The following is a 20064-nucleotide window of genomic DNA, read 5'->3' as shown; positions in this document are numbered from 1 at the left end:
TTATGGAACTAAATATTTTGGGACAGGTAGATGATGCTCATTAAATCACTAATTGAACAATAATGAAAATCCAGGCTAGTGTTTACTTTTAATTGTGTAATTGGCATAAAATCCTATTCAGAGAAGAAAGAGTAACCAACCCATGTGTGTGAAGTCAATGAGATGGCAATGCCATTGGGATAGAACTAAAAATTTTTTTTCCAGCTTGAACTACAGAACATTAATTTTCATGTGACTTTTCCATAGTTAGGTCAAATTTTACAATAAATTTTATTAATACTGGAAGTAAGACTCAAATAAGCTAATATACAATAAACCTTAATGGATGATGTACAATAGGATGGTTTCCTGGTTTCCTGGTTGTATTTATTTGGTACTAAAGGAATACTTAAGGAACTTTTAATACTTATTATAAAATACATTTTAGACTGCACTACAATGTATTAAAATTAATCATGGTATGATGGAGTCAAAAGCAGCTAAAATATCAAGAGAATCTGCTGTGACAGTTATGAGAGGGTCAGCATAAATGCTATTCAATCTTACAAATATATAAAGATCTACAATTTAAAATAAATCAGATTTTCCACAAAATGATAATGTATTAAGCTATTAACTAAAATCTTTGAAGTTGAAAATGTATATATATATATATATATATTTAAACATCTTTATTGGAGTATAATTGCTTTGCAATGGTGTGTTAGTTTCTGCTTTATAACAAAGTGAATCAGTTATACATATACATATGTTCCCATATCTCTTCCCTCTTGCGTCTCCCTCCCTCCCACCGTCCCTATCCCACCCCTCTAGGTGGTCACAAAGCACCGAGCTGATCTCCCTGTGCTATGCAGCTGCTTCCCACTAGCTATCTATCTATTTTACGTTTGGTAGTGTATATATGTCCATGCCACTCTCTCACTTTGTCACAGCTTACCCTTCCCCCTCCCCATATCCTCAAGTCCATTCTCTAGTAGGTCTGTGTCTTTATTCCCGTCTTACCCCTAGGTTCTTCATGACCTTTGAAAATGTATATATTTTTAAGTAAAGAATAATTGTACCAATTAAAGATAAGTATCAATAATAGGTATTTTAAAAAAGAGCTCCTTCAAAAAGAAATGAAACAGATTCTTAATTATTAGCATATTATTAGCATAATAGCACAAATATTTGGAAGTTTTTAATAGATCAAAATGATTTAAGCTTGTTTTGAAATTTTGGATGTATTTCTGACTAAGTCCCTGAGCTTTGAAAATATGTTTCATTATCTCATACAACCCTTGATGAAGAAGCCCCATTTCTCTATGTAATAGTTTCATCCTAAAATATCTAGTCTTGATCATTCCTTCTTTGGTTTCCATTACAGGTCTTCAAACCAAGAAATATAAAGATGCATCTGGTAAATTTAGCATTCAAGCAGGTGTGTTCTCCCAATACATACCTGAAATATTCAGTATCAGTCAAGTGTTTTAAGTAGTCTTTTCTAATTAAGCAGGCTTATGTGAGCAGATTCTTCCCTGTAGAAAGAACCTCTTCGTAAACAGCCACCCTTCCAGTAGTTAGACCTTGTAATGTTGCAACACTTTTTATTTTTATGCCTTTCATAATCCCCAATTGCCATTCATTTAGATTCAAGACTTGAGCACTTAAAATGAGGTTACATCAGGGGAGTTCTGAAGATGGTAGAGGAGTATTTTTTCCGAAGACTTGCTTTTGAAATATGTTTTACAATATTTTATAAGGTATTTTTTTTTCAGACATAGACCAATCTTTCATAACATCCTAACATGTTTACTACCAGGCAGAACTTGATTGATTTGACCTGGTCATAAAAGTGTGCTTTTATATCAATTATCCAAAAAAAGAATTACAGTTCTCTTTTCATAATGACTCTTGTATTAAAAGCAACAATTAAATACTTTCTCATCTAGTTTTTCATAGAACCATGCAATTTCTTTATATGATCCATTTGGTATTAATCATTTTTTAAATTTGTTTACAGTAAAGAAATTGAAATAGGATGTGTAATCCTACCTACTGTGGGTTTTTTCAGCTGAAATTTTAGTGACGCAATCAAATTAGAATCCCATATTCCAATTGGCACTCAAGTTTGCCGTTCTTGGCCCTTCATTTCCCATTATTGTTAGTCATAGTAATTTTTTACTTCCCTCCTCTATTTCATTCTCTGAAGAGAGACTAGTGAGCCCATCCAGCATAGAGAATAAATTTGTTTTCTTCATGTACTGACTAGTTTCACTCTTTGATCTATTGAGTCATTCATTCACTAATCATTTGCACTATGAGGAATATAAAGATTAAGTAAGTTTCTATCATCTCTGTAAAGTAAACCATCAGGGAAAGAGGTGAATTTTATTCATATTTTATTCTCATCCTCCTACTTCTTCTTTTACTTTTCCACCTTCAGTGACTCTTTCAACCTGTCAAACAAGTTTGCACTTAAACACACTAAAAATGAACCTTCATTTTTATATTAATATCTATATCTCTTCAGTATGCATGGTGAAGTATTAATTCAGAATAACTGGTAACCATTTACAATCAACAAATCAATCATCAATAGCAAATTCAGGGTCTGTGGTTGTTGTTTGTTTTAAAGTCAAGTCTTCTGTGATATGCTTTGTACCGTGCCCAGTATGCAAGAGGTATTCAATAAGTGGTTACTGAAAGAATATGTCAACCTCTCCAAATTTCAGAAATATTGTATCTGCTTCTTGTAGACCCCTTGTCTGCTCTATTCTCAAAGGAAATTAAATTGTTCTCTTACTCTTTCTTTATAACAAAGCTTCTTTGCTTATTGCCCAGGAACACTGTTCTGAATGGTTGACAATCTATTGTTTGACGATTTGTCCAGACATCTTTCCTGAGTTCACTGTGAGTTGAGAATATTAACTGCTAATATAGCTCATTTTACTTCTAAGATTGGGCTCTAAAAAATTCTTCCCAAATATTTGGTACCGTCTCCTATTTTGTATTAATTATGAAAAATACTATCTAATGACTTTGAAATGAGATTTCCAGTTCTCATGTTTCACATCAACAAAGTCGCCTTATTTGAATTCACATGTGTGTTTTAAATGTTCTGGAAGAATCTTCTTTTGTGTTGTAGTTTGGCTTGGGGCTACTCTGAATTTGGTGGTTTCCAGTTAACTAGTCAGAACTGAACATGGTCAATTAATTGCCTGTTTCACAATTTCAGAGGCCCAGTTGCTATATGTAAGATCAAAGGAAAATACTGCCCCCCAAAAAAGCTAGTTAAGCATTACTTTTTCCCCCTATTTCAACCATATTTTTCTCATTTAGGTGGTGATTTTTGCTTGCTAGCTGGAAATTTTTATACCCCTTATAGAAATAAATAAGCATCTATGCATTTCCAGTTCTTAGAAATATAAAGAACTACAAATTTAAAAAAATCTGTATAGATTTAAAAAATCTATATAGACTTCTATGCAGACAGTACCTTATGAAATTCTGAACTCTCATATTATTTTTTTCACTTCTACATATACTTATTCTAAACAGAAATTTTTCTAAAACTACAAGCGTTCGTAGAAATCATCTAATTTAAATATTTCATTTTAAGAAAATGGTTCAGACCTACAAACACTTTACAATGTGTTATTATAAATACCTGTGTGGTCAACATTGAGTATGAGAAAGAAAGCGCTGAACATTGGGTTGAGGCTCCCCACAATGTCTTTCCAATTTCATTAACTTTGGTTCATCCCAGAGATAACCTATGCCCTGAATTTCATGCTTATCATTATCATGCATGTTTATATAATTTTGCTACATACACATATGCTCAAAAACAATAGATATAATTAGATATAATAATGTTTTAAAACTTGATACATAAATATATCATCCCACAAGTACCTTTCTGCAACTCTGCTTTTGTTGTTGCAGCTCCACATTGCACTTTTGAGGTGCAGTCATGCTAACTCAAGTAGCTATAGTGCATTCACTTTTCTTTTTACTGCATCTAATATTGCAGTATGTGAATATTCTATAAATTCCTTGTTCACTAATATATCCAAAGATGTTTTTATTTTTTCTCTTTCAAGTAATTTTGCAATGGGTATTTTCCATACATGCATAGAGACCTAGAGAAGAATGCACGAGTGGAGAGACTGGATTTTGGGATGGAAGAATCTTTATTGCTCATTCTCTTGAAAGTTGTACTATTACCTGTTCTTCACGGTTTCTCCACATCCTCATAAATATTTCATATTGCTGGACTTATAAAATTTTGCCAATTTCATAGTTGTGAAATGATAGTTCATCATTTTAACTTGCATTTCTCTACTAACTAGGGAAATTGAATACCTTTTTCAGATGTTTATTGGACATTGAGAATCCTCTTCTGTCAACTGACTGTTCATCTTGTTGGCTCATTTCTTTTCTATAATATTTTTGTCTTTATCGATTTATAAGAAATCTGTATGTACTTGGATACCAATCCTTCTTTGGTTATATAACCAGAGATATCGCATAGCAAATATATTCTCTCAGTCTATGCTTTGACTTTTTGTATGTACATACATTTTTTTCATATGCCTAATCTATTGTCTGAATAATTCATCTTTCCTTACTGCCCTCTAATGCCACCTGGTATTTATCAAGTTTCCATAAATGTGGGGATAGATTTCTAAGCCCTCTATTTTGTTCCCCTGGACCAACTTCTAGCTATGAACCAAAGCTCCATTGCCTCAATTACTGTCATTATATATTAAGCCTTAATAGTCAATATAGAAATTCCCCATACCTTGTTCTTCAAAATTGTATTGACAAGTTTTGACCCTTTCCTCTTGTATAAACACTTTAGAATTAACTTTTCAAGTTCTATGAAAAACTACAGTGGGCTTTCAATAATAATTACTTCAGTTTTATAGATTAATTTACAATTGAGTCTTCCATCCAGGAGCAAGTATACTTGTTAGTTTATTTGAGTTTACTCTTTAATTTTAATAGATAAATTAACCCTGGGTCAGAAGTGACTGCTCAAAGTCACATAGCCAATTAATAACAAAACCAGTGGTAGAAGGAAGATCTCTTGACTCCTTAGTAGCTCGTACACTAAAAACATTTAATTATTTAGTCAGTTAAGAAAGAAGACCTTGGAGTCCTTGCAGCTACTGCACCCACCAGCAGGAAAGTGAATTCAACTTCCCGAGTTTACTAGGCCCTTGATAAATCAGAGTGTAGTCAGAGGGCTTGCTAGAAATGCAGAATTTCATCCCTTCCCTGGTCCTACTGAATCAGAATCCTCATTTTTAAAAGATCCCTGGGTTATTGGTAGGCACATTAAAGTTTATGAAATATTGCTTACCAAACAATCCTGAAATTCATTGCATTGGTTGTTTTTCTCTAAAACCTGCCAAAAATGCATATATATATATATATATATATACACACACACACACACACACACACACACACACACACACATATGAATATTCCTTTAAAGGAAACAAAATGTTAAGGGTTTTTCTAAAAACAGTATATCTCAGGAATACTGAGTCTTCTTTTGATATCTGTAGTTATTCAGGAAACAAATACATTTGCTTTGAAATCACTAGCTGCCCCAAATTGGCCTTTTAGCTACTATAAGCCATTGGGGAAAATTCTGTAGAAAAAAGATGGAATACTGCAGAGACAGAAGCACAGAAGATTCAGTCTTTAAAGTAAAACAAAGAAGAAAGATCAGACGATTTTTTCAAGTAGTCACATACTATTCATGTTAATCTCTGTTCAGCCTTCTTCTTGTTTCACTACTATAGCAGCCAGTTATCTACAGGGGGGAGAGGGGAGGGGAAAAAAAAAACGGTGAGGAGAGGGGATTAAAAAAAAAAAAAGTGAGATCCCTGCAATATCACGTCAAGCCACTAGGGGTATCTTTGTACCATTTTTCATCCTGCACTGATTTGGAGTAGAAACCTATATTAGGGGAAAACCAGGGTCCTCGGCATTTTTTGCGAGCAGTGCACCCAGAATCCAAAAAAGACTTTAAAAAGAAAGAAGGAAAGAATCCACAGTTCTTTTGGTCATCTGAACAGGGCTACGAAATCGCTCTACTGGACATCAGCACCAGGAATTCATTTTTGAGGTCAATTTCCAATCGAGATAAATCTATTGGATTAGTAGGATTATCTGATTGCAGCTGAAAGAAGTAACGTTGTTTGATCATTTGTATTTTTCGCCTGATGGTCGGATTTACATGGAGGTGGCTTTGAGTCTCAAGGATTCTGGATCGTGGTTGCATCTGGAGAGAAAAAAGGATCAATCGACACGTTTTGGAAGTGTCCGTGGGTGAATAAAAAAAAAGAAAAAAAAAAGGAAGGGGGGGCGCAAAACTGGGGTTGCGGCTGCTTAGAGAAGAAAAAATTAAAATAAAGGAAGCATCTTGAATTCTGAAACAAGAATTAACCGGGTGCTCGAGATTCCAAAATAAGCGTCTAGGAACTGGTAAATACTTAGAGCAATTCAGCTTGAATTTGACAGCGAAGTGTTGCAGAAACTGTCTCCTTGAATTATTGGAAGGGGACTGGGGGAAGATGAGGGGGCTCCTTCTGTGGATTTATCTTACTGAGGGTAAGTGTGGGGTTTTTTATTGGGAGGGGGCTGCCTGGGTCTGTGTGCCGCCGCGCGGAAGGTGCTGCGGACACGGTGCCTGTGAAATGGAAAGAGAAGTGGGGGATGTAGACCACCTCGCGCATCTCCGGTGGATCGCTAGGGAGCTACCTAGATCGAGCTTAAAAACCTTATTTTGTGGCGTCGGTGGGGAAGCCAAGCAACCCTCCAAGCTCTCAAGTTTGTATTGAAAATCTCTCAGTTGGGAGATCCCTCTTGGATCTAGTGCTTTCTCCTAGTGATACTTTAAGGAGAGGCGGCAGCGATGCCTTGGAAAACCTGCATGTGGAAGGGGGGGGGGGAAACCCAAGTAGAAATCGCTGCTGCCTTGGCCGCGGTTTTGGTGGCTGTCTTGGCTTCCAGGGGGAATTGGCCGTTTCATATTGTCTCTTTCTCCCTCGCTCTTTCTTCCTTCCCCTTCCCGCCTCTCCCTCCTCTCAGAAACACCAAAGGGTTACAGGGTCACTGCATCGGATAGAGACAGTAGATGTGGGTGACTGGCCACACATGTTGTTTTGTAATTCACTTGCTCGACTTTGCATAATACAGTCCGAGGTAACTTTCTTCGAGTTGGACGAGTCCAGGAAGGCGTTGCAGCCTTTCTGCCGAGGGCCCAGGCTGGCAAGTGCGCCAGGCAGCCGGCTGCATTTCTGATGGATCCCTACCCTGGCTCCCTCGCCAGTTACTGGCTTTTCTTTCCAACTGAGCGGTGCGCGCGTTCCCAGACATTTTCTTGCAACTGAATTCAGGGATTTTTTTTCTTTTTCTTTTAAAATGTTATTTCATTGCTCTCAGTAAAAGCTCGTCGTTATTTACAGTAGGAAAATCAATTTCAGCAGATATAATTAAAATTAATCACTCAAATGAGTGAATATTAATTGACTTAGGAAACTGTAAGTTGCTTTGGAATCAGAAAAGCATATTATTCTGAACCAATTTTGGAGTCCACATAGGTTCAGAACAATTATATATGAAGAAGTGGTTCGTTTAAAATATGTAGATAGATATGTTAAATAAGTTAATGCACTCCCCTCCCTTTATAAGCTTCTAATACCTCAGCATCATAGTTTTAGTTGGCTTTTCCTATTTAAGGCCAATTTGTTAAATTTTAAACCTCAGACGTTCAGCTGTATTAGAATAAAATGGAGATATATAATAGTTAAACTATAAAATAATGTATTTTCTACATTTTAATCTTTTAAAGAAAAGCATCAAATATTTTTTCAGGGGTTTCTGTTTATAGATTATGAAATGTGACCTTTATGGTTTTAACATTGAAACCTCTTCATTAAGTGTGAACTCATTGAAAGGCAACTCTTCAATATCATCTAAAGCACTCATCATCCCAATACTTATTTCAGGAATTCCAGATACATCAGACATTCAGGTATTAAAAGAGGAGCCTCACCAAACTTTCTTCCTGGATTTGTGTGTGTATATGTGTTTCGTAAATCTAAACACTGAAACAAGAACAATGCCATTCCTTTTTTAAGATTAAATAGTAAAATATGAAACTCTTGTCTCCCAAGGATTCTACAGTGGAAAAGTTACTTATTTCTGCAGGCTTTGCGTAAGTTTTTCTAGAGATGATAAAAACAGTAAGAAATAGTTTCTATAAGCCTAACTGTTAGTTTTAAGAAGATATCTGAGAGGTTGGGTTTGCCTTTTTTTTAAAAAAAAACGCAGCTCTAAATCACGTGGTTTATGTGCAGCAAGAACTAGAAGAATGGATATTCTGCATTTTGTTACATTCTAGCCACTGATGCTGGCCACAGAGTCCACTAATATTAACATCTTTTTCAAAGTTTAAGTTAAAAAAGACAGCTAGCAAGTAACACATTAAATGATAATAGTAAATCAATAATGAAGGTGAATGGGAGATGGGCTGGGATTCCTCTTTTTAGACTAGTAGAGAATATAATGTTGATACTATAAAAGTAGATGGAGAATATGAAATATGAAAAAGGAAGTCATTTTAAAATTTAATTTGCATATTTCACGACCACTGACGCAGTGGTCATGGCATGTGCCATAGTGCTAAAGCCAGAAGAGTCAGCTTAAAGGGCCTTTGTAATGGCTGAACAATATTTTCGTTTGTTAAGAATAATCAATACTTAGTAGTCCCTCGTTCCATTTTCTTTTGGCAGTAAAAATGAAAAGGGGGAAACTTCGGCCCACTCTATGGTTTCTACAAGCGGTTCCTACATAAAACTCTGGTAAACTTTGTAGGTGGTAGATCCACTTTGGAAGGTTAATAATGATAGAAATAAAAATAAACAAAATGATACACCACAAAAAAATTTTAAAGCTGTAGCCAGTAAATGAAGAGCAAGTTACCCAGTTACATAAAAGTTCTCTATTAATAGAGTGGATGACTCTAAGAACTATTGAAAAACCTGAAGAGTTCATTTAGAAAATTAATTACATTTGCTCTACTTTATCCAAATACATGTTTTTTGGGTCATGATTATTAAAAAGAACATGGTAGCCTTGATCAGCTGTTTCAATTTTGCTGTTGAATAACACAAAATGTGGTAGTTTGGGGTAAAGAAATAGAAACTCTCAATTAGCCCTGAAAGTTGCAAGCACAGTTCCTAATGTATGTGACAAGAAATAGCGTTGGATTCCCCCAAGCTTATCACCATGGAAAAACTAATGTTGATTCACTGGAGCTTTGCCGCACCTGTCTCTCGAAAGCCTTCCATGTGTTCTAGCTGGCCTGACATTCAGGGGGTGCTGAATACATTTGCTGCAGATTCGTTCCATGATTTTGAGACATTTAAATACAGTTAAATATTATTCTACATTAACTGATTTTTTTTAAAGAAAATTGCTACACACTCTTAATTGAAAGAAAAATGAAAAGGGCAATCCTTTTTTAATGATTTGTTGAAATTTAACACATGGCTTCTCAAAGTGCAAATCTTCCATCTCTTCTGCTTTATCAAGAAATGCAAAAAAATAAAACCCTTAAAACTTAAAAAGTTTCAATATTTAATTTTGCAAAGCACAGAAACATTAAAAAAATTAACATATAGAACACTCACGATGAATTTAAGGTGTCCTTTTAAATACCTTTTAAAAGGTAATTTAAAACATTTTGAGGTAGCTAACCTCTTAATGTTGTGGGATAGCTACATTCTCAACTGTTCCTAAGAATAATTCCTTAATAGTAACAGGTTTGATTATTTATGCTTTGTTATTAATGGCATCACATTGACAATGTCAAATTTTGCTATGTTGCTATAAAAGGATATGATATATTTCTGCCTTCAATATCTCCCCCCCCAAAGAAAACCCACCTATTTGGTAGCAAACATGTTTGAAAGAGAAAGACTGCCAACTCTAAGCTTAACTGAAGTCAGGGAAAACTAGTAAATCACTCCAGACATTTGAAATTATTAGACATTAAACTTTTGGGGGATTTTATATGAAGTCTTTTTATAACAGTCGATATAATCTCTTCTGTGTCTATTTCCGTTGCATGTAAGAGAAATTCTAGTCAATGGCAAAATGCTTTACTGCTGCCATTACTGCAGACTTTATAGATGAGAGATGTGTCAGCATGTTAGCTTTAGCAGTAATGCCTCTTTTGTGTGAAACCTTATGGGCCTTACAGGCACTTTCTCATCCTGACACTCATAAAACATTCAATTCCCCATATTTATTATTTAATTTTCTTCCTATATATAGCAACAGAGCACTTCAGTATATGAATGCGTACCCAAAAAAATGACAGGCAAGCATGAATGGGACTAATGAGCTTTAATAATACACATATTAGGGGTTGCTAAAGGAAGTTTAATTAAGAAAAACAAGTTGAGCATGAAATTCATTTTGGAACAAATGCAAGTTAAGTTATTTCTACAGATGTAAAATCAAAAATCACAGGGATACATCACAGGAAATAAAGTTCCAGCCTGAGACTAGACCTACTAAATGCAGTTGACATCTTAGGACCTGCCTTTAAGTTGATGAGCTTAGATCTGACTTATGAAATCGAAGAATATACACTTTTTCACAGTTTTCACTCTTCTATAGCAATTTTGGTTTAGTACATTAACTCTGTATCCAGGCATGTTCTGTATTAGTCCCCTTGAGACAGGCCACACAGTAGCCTTTCATTTTTCTATGGTCTACTTTTCTAATACCACATATGCCTGCAGGTAGGGCTACCTGCCAAAACCCATGCCATCCCTTTGGGTGTGCTGTAAGTGGTGCTTCCGTAGGAGGTCTGCTCATATATCAATTTACCTGCACCTATAGTTTAATTTTTGGCATAATTTAGAAAATAAGTGGATTTATTTATCTGTTTGCTTGCTTATTTATTTATTTGGTAGTGGCATTGTATATTGGGGCAGAAATTGAAGGAGGGAGAGAATATTGGGCAAATATTTCCTTAGAATGTGGTTTTCTCATATTTTGTCTGTATTTAAATAATGTAGGTACATTCTGGGAAGAGTGAAGCAGTCAGGCAATAATATGAAGGTCCTCCTTCACATTATTATGTGTGCTCCTCAACAACTGCCTTTTTGGAAACATCCAATTGATAGGCTAATTTATTATTCATACAGACCTTTGGCATCACTTGTGTGTAACAGTAGTTTTTTCTTCCTTGAAACACCCAATGACTATTGAGTCTTCAGAAGAAAAGAGGTTAGTTGTAACATTTCAAAATGAATTGAAAATCTTGCCTTTTTTTTAGATAGTTATGGTGAATACTTTCATACTGTCGTATGGAATACTCCATATTGGAACTTTAACATGGTCACACATTAAATCAATAAATACTGATTTGATAAAAAACTAACTTAGAATTATCACTGGCGTAAGTTTTTCCCATAGGACAACCATTCCGCTTATGATAGAACTGACCAGGAAAACAGTGATTACTACATATCACATTGACCAACAGTTATCACAGTATTCACACCTGAAAATAATACTTGAGCCATCAATTCGTTAACCGTAATGCTAAAAGGAGTAAAATTTCACTTCTGTAACCATTATGTTTCAAGTCAGTGCATCTGTCATTTTTAATTTAAATCTATATTACTTAGCTATCCAAAACTTTACGTGCAAGTGACATTGTTATCTATCCTTTCTATTATGGGTTAAAAAAAGAAAGTTACTAGTTTCTTTACCTCTTTAACTGTGCCAAGTATTCTACTGCATGTGTTGCTCTAAGATTGATGCCAAAAGTTTCTATTATTTAGAGCTGTGGTCTTTAGTAATAAATCTGAGAATTATTTAATATATAAGAGTAAAACATTTTACATGCTGCAATAATACAGTAGTAGTAGTCTGTATAACAGGCATAATGGCAGGGATTTTTTTCTGGCTTTTCAAAGCTATGTGTGTTTCTCCCCAACTCCTAGAACAGTGCCTGGTATATCAGTAGTGACCAATAAATATTGCTAAATTAATATAGAGACCTGGTTCTAGCCTTGGATGTTAACAACTAAATTGGTAACCTCTTGCTTAATACCTGATCTCTTCATTTTTGCTTTTAATTTTTTCTTAACATAAATCGTTGTTTGAATTGATAGATATTTAAAGCTATGTGCAAAATTCCAAAAGTAGAAAAGAATATATTTAAAAGATTGCATTTTAATCAAAGATAAATAATAATTAAAACTTTTTAGTGAAATTTTTATACAGTTTATTTTATTTTGTTAAATTATTTTATCAAGACTCATAAGTATAATAGGATTGTTTGTGGTTATACTTTACTAAAATGTACATTAGAATTATTTTCTGCCATGTAGAAAATGTGATATCTCAAGGAACTTTGGAAGCACTAAAAATTATTTCAAACACTTAGAACACGGGCAGTAAGATCTAAAATATAATGATGTTTGGCATTTTGGCCATTAATTCTTTTTTCAATTTTTAAAGCCATTTATAATTACAAATTTCCTATTGTTCAGTTTTATTTAAATGGTGAAATAATTTAAACTTACTCCATGTGTATATTAAATTCTTGTGAATATATATTCATTGATGTTTTGTTACACAAATGGCCCATGAATACAGCATTGTTTTGAATTTTGTTATTATTAGTACTAATAATACTGTAATGCATCAGTGTATAATGGATCTGTAATACGAAGAGAAAATAAAAGATGTGGATATCTGAAGAAGATTGCAAGTGTAATAGCCTTTCCCCTTTGGGGCACTGGTTGAGCTCTAAGCCAGGTCAGGAGTGACAGAACCCTTATTGTTGTTTGGTGCCTTACACGAAAGGAGTTGGTGGTCTCAGTCCAGTTCCTAGCAGACAGTTACTGCTTAAACAATGGTAACTATAGTATTTGCCAATTCCAGCAGAAGCCTAGGACTGAATGGGCACAAAGGTTTAACTCCCCCCTCTCTGCTAATCATCCTCCAAGGGGTCAAGATTGACTCACCCTGGCACAGGGCCATACTGAGAAACTTAGCCCTTCCTCTGCCAAAGTTGTAGCTATTCTCTGGCAGCACGGGGTTTTTTAAAGAGGAATTTAATTAAACAGGGCACCAGGAATGGCAATTCTCCACTCTTCCCAGGCACAGCAACTCACCACAAAGAAAAATAGGCTTAAATACTGAATTGAGAAGGTAGCACTGCTCTTAGGTTGTACTGTCTTCTCTATAAAGTTACTGGCGGGCACAATTAAGTTGCTTCTGGACAGGATGACTTGCAACCCAAAAGGGGCTCTTGTCAGACAAAAGCCTCATTAATATCAAGGGAAGTAATCAGCTCTACCTAGCTGTCTCTCCTGAGCTCTTGAGTGATTATTCATTTCTTTTGGGAGAATCACAGGGTCACCAAATGGTTTTAAAAATGTGTCCTGTGGTATTTTACATATACATTAAAACTGTTGTCCATGCTTTTTTTTTTAACAACCTGTTTTACAGTTCTTGCCCTTCTTGCCCCCTTAACCTTCTTGCTCCTCAGTAGATTTTAAATTTAACAATTAATATTTAGATATTCTATCTGAGAATAGGTTCAGAGTAAACAGAAAGTAAAACTTGTTTTATACAGTTAGATGTTAAATGGATTGTTTTACTTGCATACTCAAAACAAAACAAACAAGAACCACCCAATGTTTAGCCATTTGTGTAATGATGGTCTTAGTAGAAATATTCAGTTGCAGAATGCAGAAGGAAACACTACCACTTAGATCTCTTTTTCTTTGTGTTGTCAGAAAGCTGTTATGGCATCTTAAAATCCCAATTTTTGCCAAACAGTAATGGAATTAGTCACCAGTCTATATGACCGTCCATGCACACCTCTGCATGATGAGGAATTTTCATTGTACTTCAACTTGTCATCGCCTCTTCTCTATCTTCTCTTGCTGCAACTGTAATTAAGATAATGCCTTCACAGAGGTCAGGTATCACAGATGAATAAATAAAATCTGAGGATAGGGTTAATTAGTGAAAAACAATATAATGAATGAATGGGTTATTCATTCAAGAAATATTCTCCAGTGACCTACAATGTAATAAATTGTTTGGGGGATGGTAGTTACAAATCAGCAATTCAAAAGCCATAGCCTCTGTTCTCAAAGATTAAGGCTAATCTGATTATGTTATTTTTGTGATTATAATTATTCTCATCATACTTGGAGTAAGATCTCACATCCCTAATTTTTTGGCCTAGAATTTCTTGAAATGTCACTTCTTCTCCAGCCTGATGCCCCACCCTTCTCTCAAGTTACACTGATCTCTTTGTTAATAGGGAGCCCCAGGCTTCACAGCATTTGGGTCTCCCCTTGCCTCTGTCTGACACAGTTTGCCCCCTGACAACTTCTACTCATCTTTCAGAACCCAGTTTATAGATCACTTCTTCAGGAAGATCATCCTTTCCACTCCAGACTCATTAACTCTCCCCTCAGAGCATTATCCTTCTTGGCAAAGCATTTATGACTAAATAGTTACCAGTGTGATTGATTTACATAAAATTTGTCTTCCCCATTGAACTTTAGTCTCTTTGGGAATCATCACCATGCCTCTCTCCTTCATGTTGGCCTTCCCCGTGCCTGACAATAAATGATGTAATAATATAAGAATGAATAGGGAATCCAAGTTTACAAATTACTACAGTAAAAAGTACTACAGGTTCAGTTACAAGAAAGGCAACAAATGCTTTGAGAGTTGCGGGGAGGGAGTGTTTTTGTGACTGGGAGGGTCTGAGAAGGAAGTACTGACATTTGAGCCAGACCTTGAGGGATCCTAGCTGGAGTCCCTCCAGGCAAAGTCTGATGGGGAGAGTATTTTTCAGGAAGGAAGATCTTGGTAAACAAGTTAGGTCCAATTCACTGACCATGGCTCCCAGTGCTGTGTTTTGTTTGTTTGTTTTAGTTAATATTGTTTTTTCACAAAGATAGTTTGCTACCAGGTATAACCTCTGTGATATACTTGTGATTTTTTCCTGTTAAAATATTTTGTTGGTAAAATTTTTTTCTCCTATTTCTGTCAAATTTTAGTTTGCCTTTTCTCCGTAACATTCTATTTTCTCTGTTATTTACTTACATCATTGGAGAAGTTCATTCAGAGTAGAAATAGCCCAAGGAGAGAGAGAACAAGTAGAACCCTGCTTACATGTTCTGTGAAGGAAGGGAGAACGGGATGTAACCTGGGAACCCACTGAGGCCTGCTTACCCTTCCTCCTAGAAGGAGGCTCTGGATAGAATTGAGGAAGAGGCAGGGTTTATCTTTAGAGTCTCTAAATTCTTCTGCCTTATCTCTTTCTATTTGTTGGAACTCCCTACGTTCATAAAAATGTTTTCTTTTTTTGTTGAAAAGTGTTTCAGTGGCTTTGTGTTTCTGATCTTTAGTTTAATTATCTGTTACATAGAGTTGATAATTGTCTCTAACTCATGGTATTTAGACACAGCTAAATGAGATGATATAGTTAGCTCACTGGCCCCAGTCCATACTTGTTGGTGCTAGCATTAATCAAGTTATTAATTAATTAACGATGATCATGCCAGTATATACTTGTCACCATGTTGTCCATAGCTACAGGTTGGCATGGCCACAACATGGGCTGTGATAGACCTTGAACTTCTACATGATTAAGGTCTTGAACTTTGATATTCCCATCTTTGTGATTTTTGCTTCTAATTCTTTCTTATGTTTTCTCCTTGTACCCTTCTGGTTCTGCCTGCCTTCCTACCCAGATTTAGTTAATCTATTCAACACTAGAATTACCATTTCTTATAACCTTTGCTCCTTGAAATTCTACCATTCTTGCCTTGCTTATCCCTGTTCCTAACTGCTGTCATTTACTCTCTGACCCAGGTTATGGGATGTTGCTGGAAAAACTTTCAATACCACACCATTTGGAGCCGCTCCAAATTATGCCTATTAATTAACCTCAGCAAGCTAATCAGCCACCTTCCTATTTCCCTCCTGTTGGTGTCCTGTGTATTTCACTCTCCTGAATACCTTCAAAGTGAGCGTACGACTTTATTGAGTTTGTCTCATTCAGGAGCAAAGCAAAATGTCATGTATCATAAAGGTTCAGGACATATTCTTTAGAGTTAGGGAGTCTGCCTTTTTATTTATTTATTTTAGCTTTGTGGCCTTAAGAAAGTTATCTAACCACATAAAGCCTCATTTTCCTCATCTCAGATAATAATACTTGGCTTATAATTTTGTTGTGAGGACTGAATGTAAAGTGCTTTGGACAGAGCTTGGCAAATATTTGATGATCTATAATATTAGCTTTTCTTGATGTCATTTTCACATAAATGTGGATGTATTTAGCTGTACTTCAAACTGTACATGAAAATAAAACTGTTTCCAGTTTCTTTCCCACCAATTCATTCACTAAAGTAATGGTTTCCACACCTTTGTGGTCACATAATCCTCTGTTTTTGATAACCAAATCATAAAAAAGTATAAAATATATACTTATACACCTACATAAATATCTCTACCATCAGGTTGCAAAACATACACAAAAATAGACACTAAGTGATGAGAAAGATGTCAGTTTTTTTTTTTAACATAAACTTGATGCCTTCTTCCCATGATTCATTAATAGCTCAAGATGTAGAGATTCTTAGGGCACAGTTCACAGCTACTAAAATGGATATAAATTTGCATTTCAAAATTATCTTTCTGATGTTTGCAAATATTTTTGTCTGCTTGTTATTATATATGATTAGATAGCCATTATTTTCAGTCTTGCAATGTAGCTGAAAAATAACTTATGCTAGAACTAGGAGAAGTTTCATTTCTGCTCTGTTTTTGTCCATATATATATATATATATTTTTTTTTTTTTTTTTTTTTTTTGCGGTATGCGGGCCTCTCACTGTTGTGGCCTCTCCCGGTGCGGAGCACAGGCTCCGGACGCGCAGGCTCAGCGGCCATGGCTCACGGGCCCAGCCGCTCCGCGGCATGTGGGATCTTCCCGGACCGGGGCACGAACCCGTGTCCCCTGCATCGGCAGGTGGACTCTCAACCACTGCACCACCAGGGAAGCCCTGTCCTTATTCTATTACTAGTATTTCCTTTAATCTATATCTTGTGGGAAAATCTTAATGTAGTGGCCAATTTTTTGAGTGTTACATGAACTAAAACATGATGAAAAAGGTATACATCTGCTTATCCAGTGATATTAACTCTAATACATCACCAAACATTGAAAAGGAGCGGTAACAACAAAATGCCACCTGCTGGCAAACCCACCGCAGTGTAGAACCATCACCTTCCAAAGAACATCTCAAGTGTTATGTGCATCACACAACCACGTGAAGACACTGGCATGAAACCATATATTCATATTAGCAAAGCTTAATTTCTTCCTCTTTTTGCTTTATAAAAAAATTACAATACATAGAAGTTCAATGATTTACTTCCCTTCTCTCATCTGGTACTCTTGTGGTGGGGTATGAACACACTGCTCTGGGTATCTCTGCTCCACAGTACCGCCAGTTTAATTTTCTTGTGAATAGATTTGATAATACTCTTCCCCTGCTAAGAACATTTAATGGCTTTTCATCATCCAGTGAATAAAATCCAAACTCTTTAGCCTTTTAATTAAGGGCTTGCTTGATTTGGCTGTAACCTGCCTTTCCAGTCTCATCCAGTGCTCAACCTCATTTACTCTGTGTTCTGCCCAAACTAAACTGTGCCCTCCTCAAATGTGGCTGCTGCTTTCCTTTCTGTCGTAGGTCAGGTTTCCCAGGGAAAAAAAAATAAAAAGACTCTGAGATGGAGGTTTGCCTGCTAAAAGTTTATTTGGACATACCATCGGGAAAAACACCTGGGAGGGCAGTCAGGGAATCACAACCAACTCCTCCCTCGGCCCCTTTCCACAGGGAGCTTTGCGTCTGGGATGGCCCCTCAGAGTGGGTCTGCATTGAAGCAAGAAGACCAGACCTTTCTACACTGGTGTGGACTTTCTACATGGAGTGTGAGCTGCTCCCAGGGAGGTTGAGCACCACACTACCACTACATATCTTTTCCACTGTTTCTAGAATATGCCCTCTACCTGGAACCCCTTCTGTAACCATCAGTGTTTGTCCAATTCTTTGAGGCCCAGCTCATATTCCCCTTGATTCATGAACTCTTTCCTTATCCACTAATTCAAGGTAGACCTGTCTCTCCTTTTAAAGCCTAAGAACATTTTTTTTTTCTGATTGCATTCATTTGTTTATTCGTCTCATTTTTAATTACTATGTGAATTAATTACACATTATTTACTTTAAGTGGTCAGTTACTGAACTGACCCACAGGACTCAGATAGGTTATACTCACTGGACAGCTTTATTACAGGCAAATAATATAATAGAGCAACAGCAGGAGAAGGGTATGCACTGAATAGGGTCTGTAAATCTCAGACTCAGGCTTCTTTGTTCTCCCGTTCCTGGGTCCCACGGGATACCCCTTGTCTCCAGGTCTTGAACCACCAACAGTGTGCGTGTGAAACATCTTGGTATAGGAAGCCCACAATCTGCTGGTGGTCAGGTTCTCTTACAGTGAGCCGTTCCCATAAGCACATTTCAGTTACATGGCCAGCATTGGCCATTGTAAACTGCCACACTCCACTGAATCCAGTTATTACTAAATGCAATTATTATTAAATTATTATTACTAAATCCAACTCTTAAATCCCATTATTATTACTAAGTGCTGTTGCCAGGCTATGTTCTGACTTCAAAACAACTTATAGATTCATAGGTATGAAACATTATTTATCTTTAGTTAATACAGTCAGTCATTTATTTCTGGATCTGGATTGCAAATTTGCATGTTCACTAAAATTTATTCATAGCCCCAAAGTCAATACTCATGGTGCTTTTGCAGTCATTCACAGACATGAGCAAAGCAACAAAAAATGTGAGTCACCCCATGAGCGTGCTTCCTGCTGAGGTTGAGCAAGGTGATGATGTGACTTCTGGTTTCAGCTCTCACGCAGAGATGAACAGAGGATGGAGATGGTAGAGAATGCAGTATGGTGAAAGAAGCTCCAGCTCTGGGGCCCGGTGGAGGGGATTTGAATCCCAATTCTGGCATCTATCAGTGAGGTGGCCTCAGACAAGTCACTAAACACTTCTGAACTTTGTTTTCTCTTTTGTAAAATAAAGAAAATAGACTCTACTAGGATGAATTGTTTTAAGGGTTTAAGATGATAATTTGTAACTATGTGAAATATGTATATATAATATATGTTTGTGTGTATATGCACATACACATGCACACATTCATGTATGTATACACATGCATTTCCCTCGGAGCAATGGATTCATATTCTCTAATTCAGTGTTTGCAGTGACTTTATAGAACATAACTATGGTAAATAACAACCATCAGTTGTGTAGCATTGGCCAAGCTCCATGCAGCTCTGGTGATAAGCGTGTAGTCAATTCAGATCTTTACAATATTGTAACTGCTTGGGAATAATGACTAGATTGTACTTATCTTTAAATTCTCATAGGATTTAGCACAATAGCTTATACGTTATAGATATCCAATAAATGTTTGTTGAGTGAAGGAAAAATTGGATGCATGTGGCCACCCACTGTGATTATTTAATGTCCTAGAAATTTCTCTCTACTCTCTCCAGCATCATCTCTTTGATCTGGGTCACTCAGGAACAAACTAGCTGATGGACCAGGTGTTATGATAAATTAATGCAAGGAGGTAATATATTCCCATCTATTTTGTTTTTTTAAATGTTATTTATTTTTGTTTTATTTATCTCAGTGGGATTGCACATGCTTTAACCCAAAGGGAAGAATAATGGAAGAATTTGTGAGCTAGTATCTCCACCTACTGCAAAGTCAGAAAAAGCTAGTCCTGTGTGGATTGATAAGCTCATCTACTTGCCTGGACTACTGAATAAGGCTTTTCTGACCTCATTATTTTAATGTATTTATTATAAAATATTTCAAACATACAGAAAAATACAGAGAAT

General features: G+C 36.0%; 1 protein-coding gene across 1 annotated transcript in view; it reads left to right on the top strand.

The window, feature by feature from the left end:
- Positions 1 to 5995: 5995 nt before the first annotated feature.
- Positions 5996 to 20064, top strand: part of NLGN1 (neuroligin 1) — a 720856-nt gene continuing 706787 nt past the window's right edge. Inside the window, exon 1 of the mRNA XM_027111608.1 lies at positions 5996 to 6612. The gene's annotated coding sequence lies outside the window, so the exon portion shown is untranslated. The remainder of the gene's footprint in view (positions 6613 to 20064) is intronic.

Source organism: Aethalodelphis obliquidens, unplaced genomic scaffold, assembly GCF_003676395.1.
Source record: "Aethalodelphis obliquidens isolate GAN/ISIS:26980383/991018 unplaced genomic scaffold, ASM367639v1 scaffold1, whole genome shotgun sequence".
NCBI lineage: Eukaryota > Metazoa > Chordata > Mammalia > Artiodactyla > Delphinidae > Aethalodelphis > Aethalodelphis obliquidens.
The sequence above is the reverse complement of the archived record's forward strand: the minus strand, read 5'-3'. Positions and strand labels throughout refer to the sequence as shown.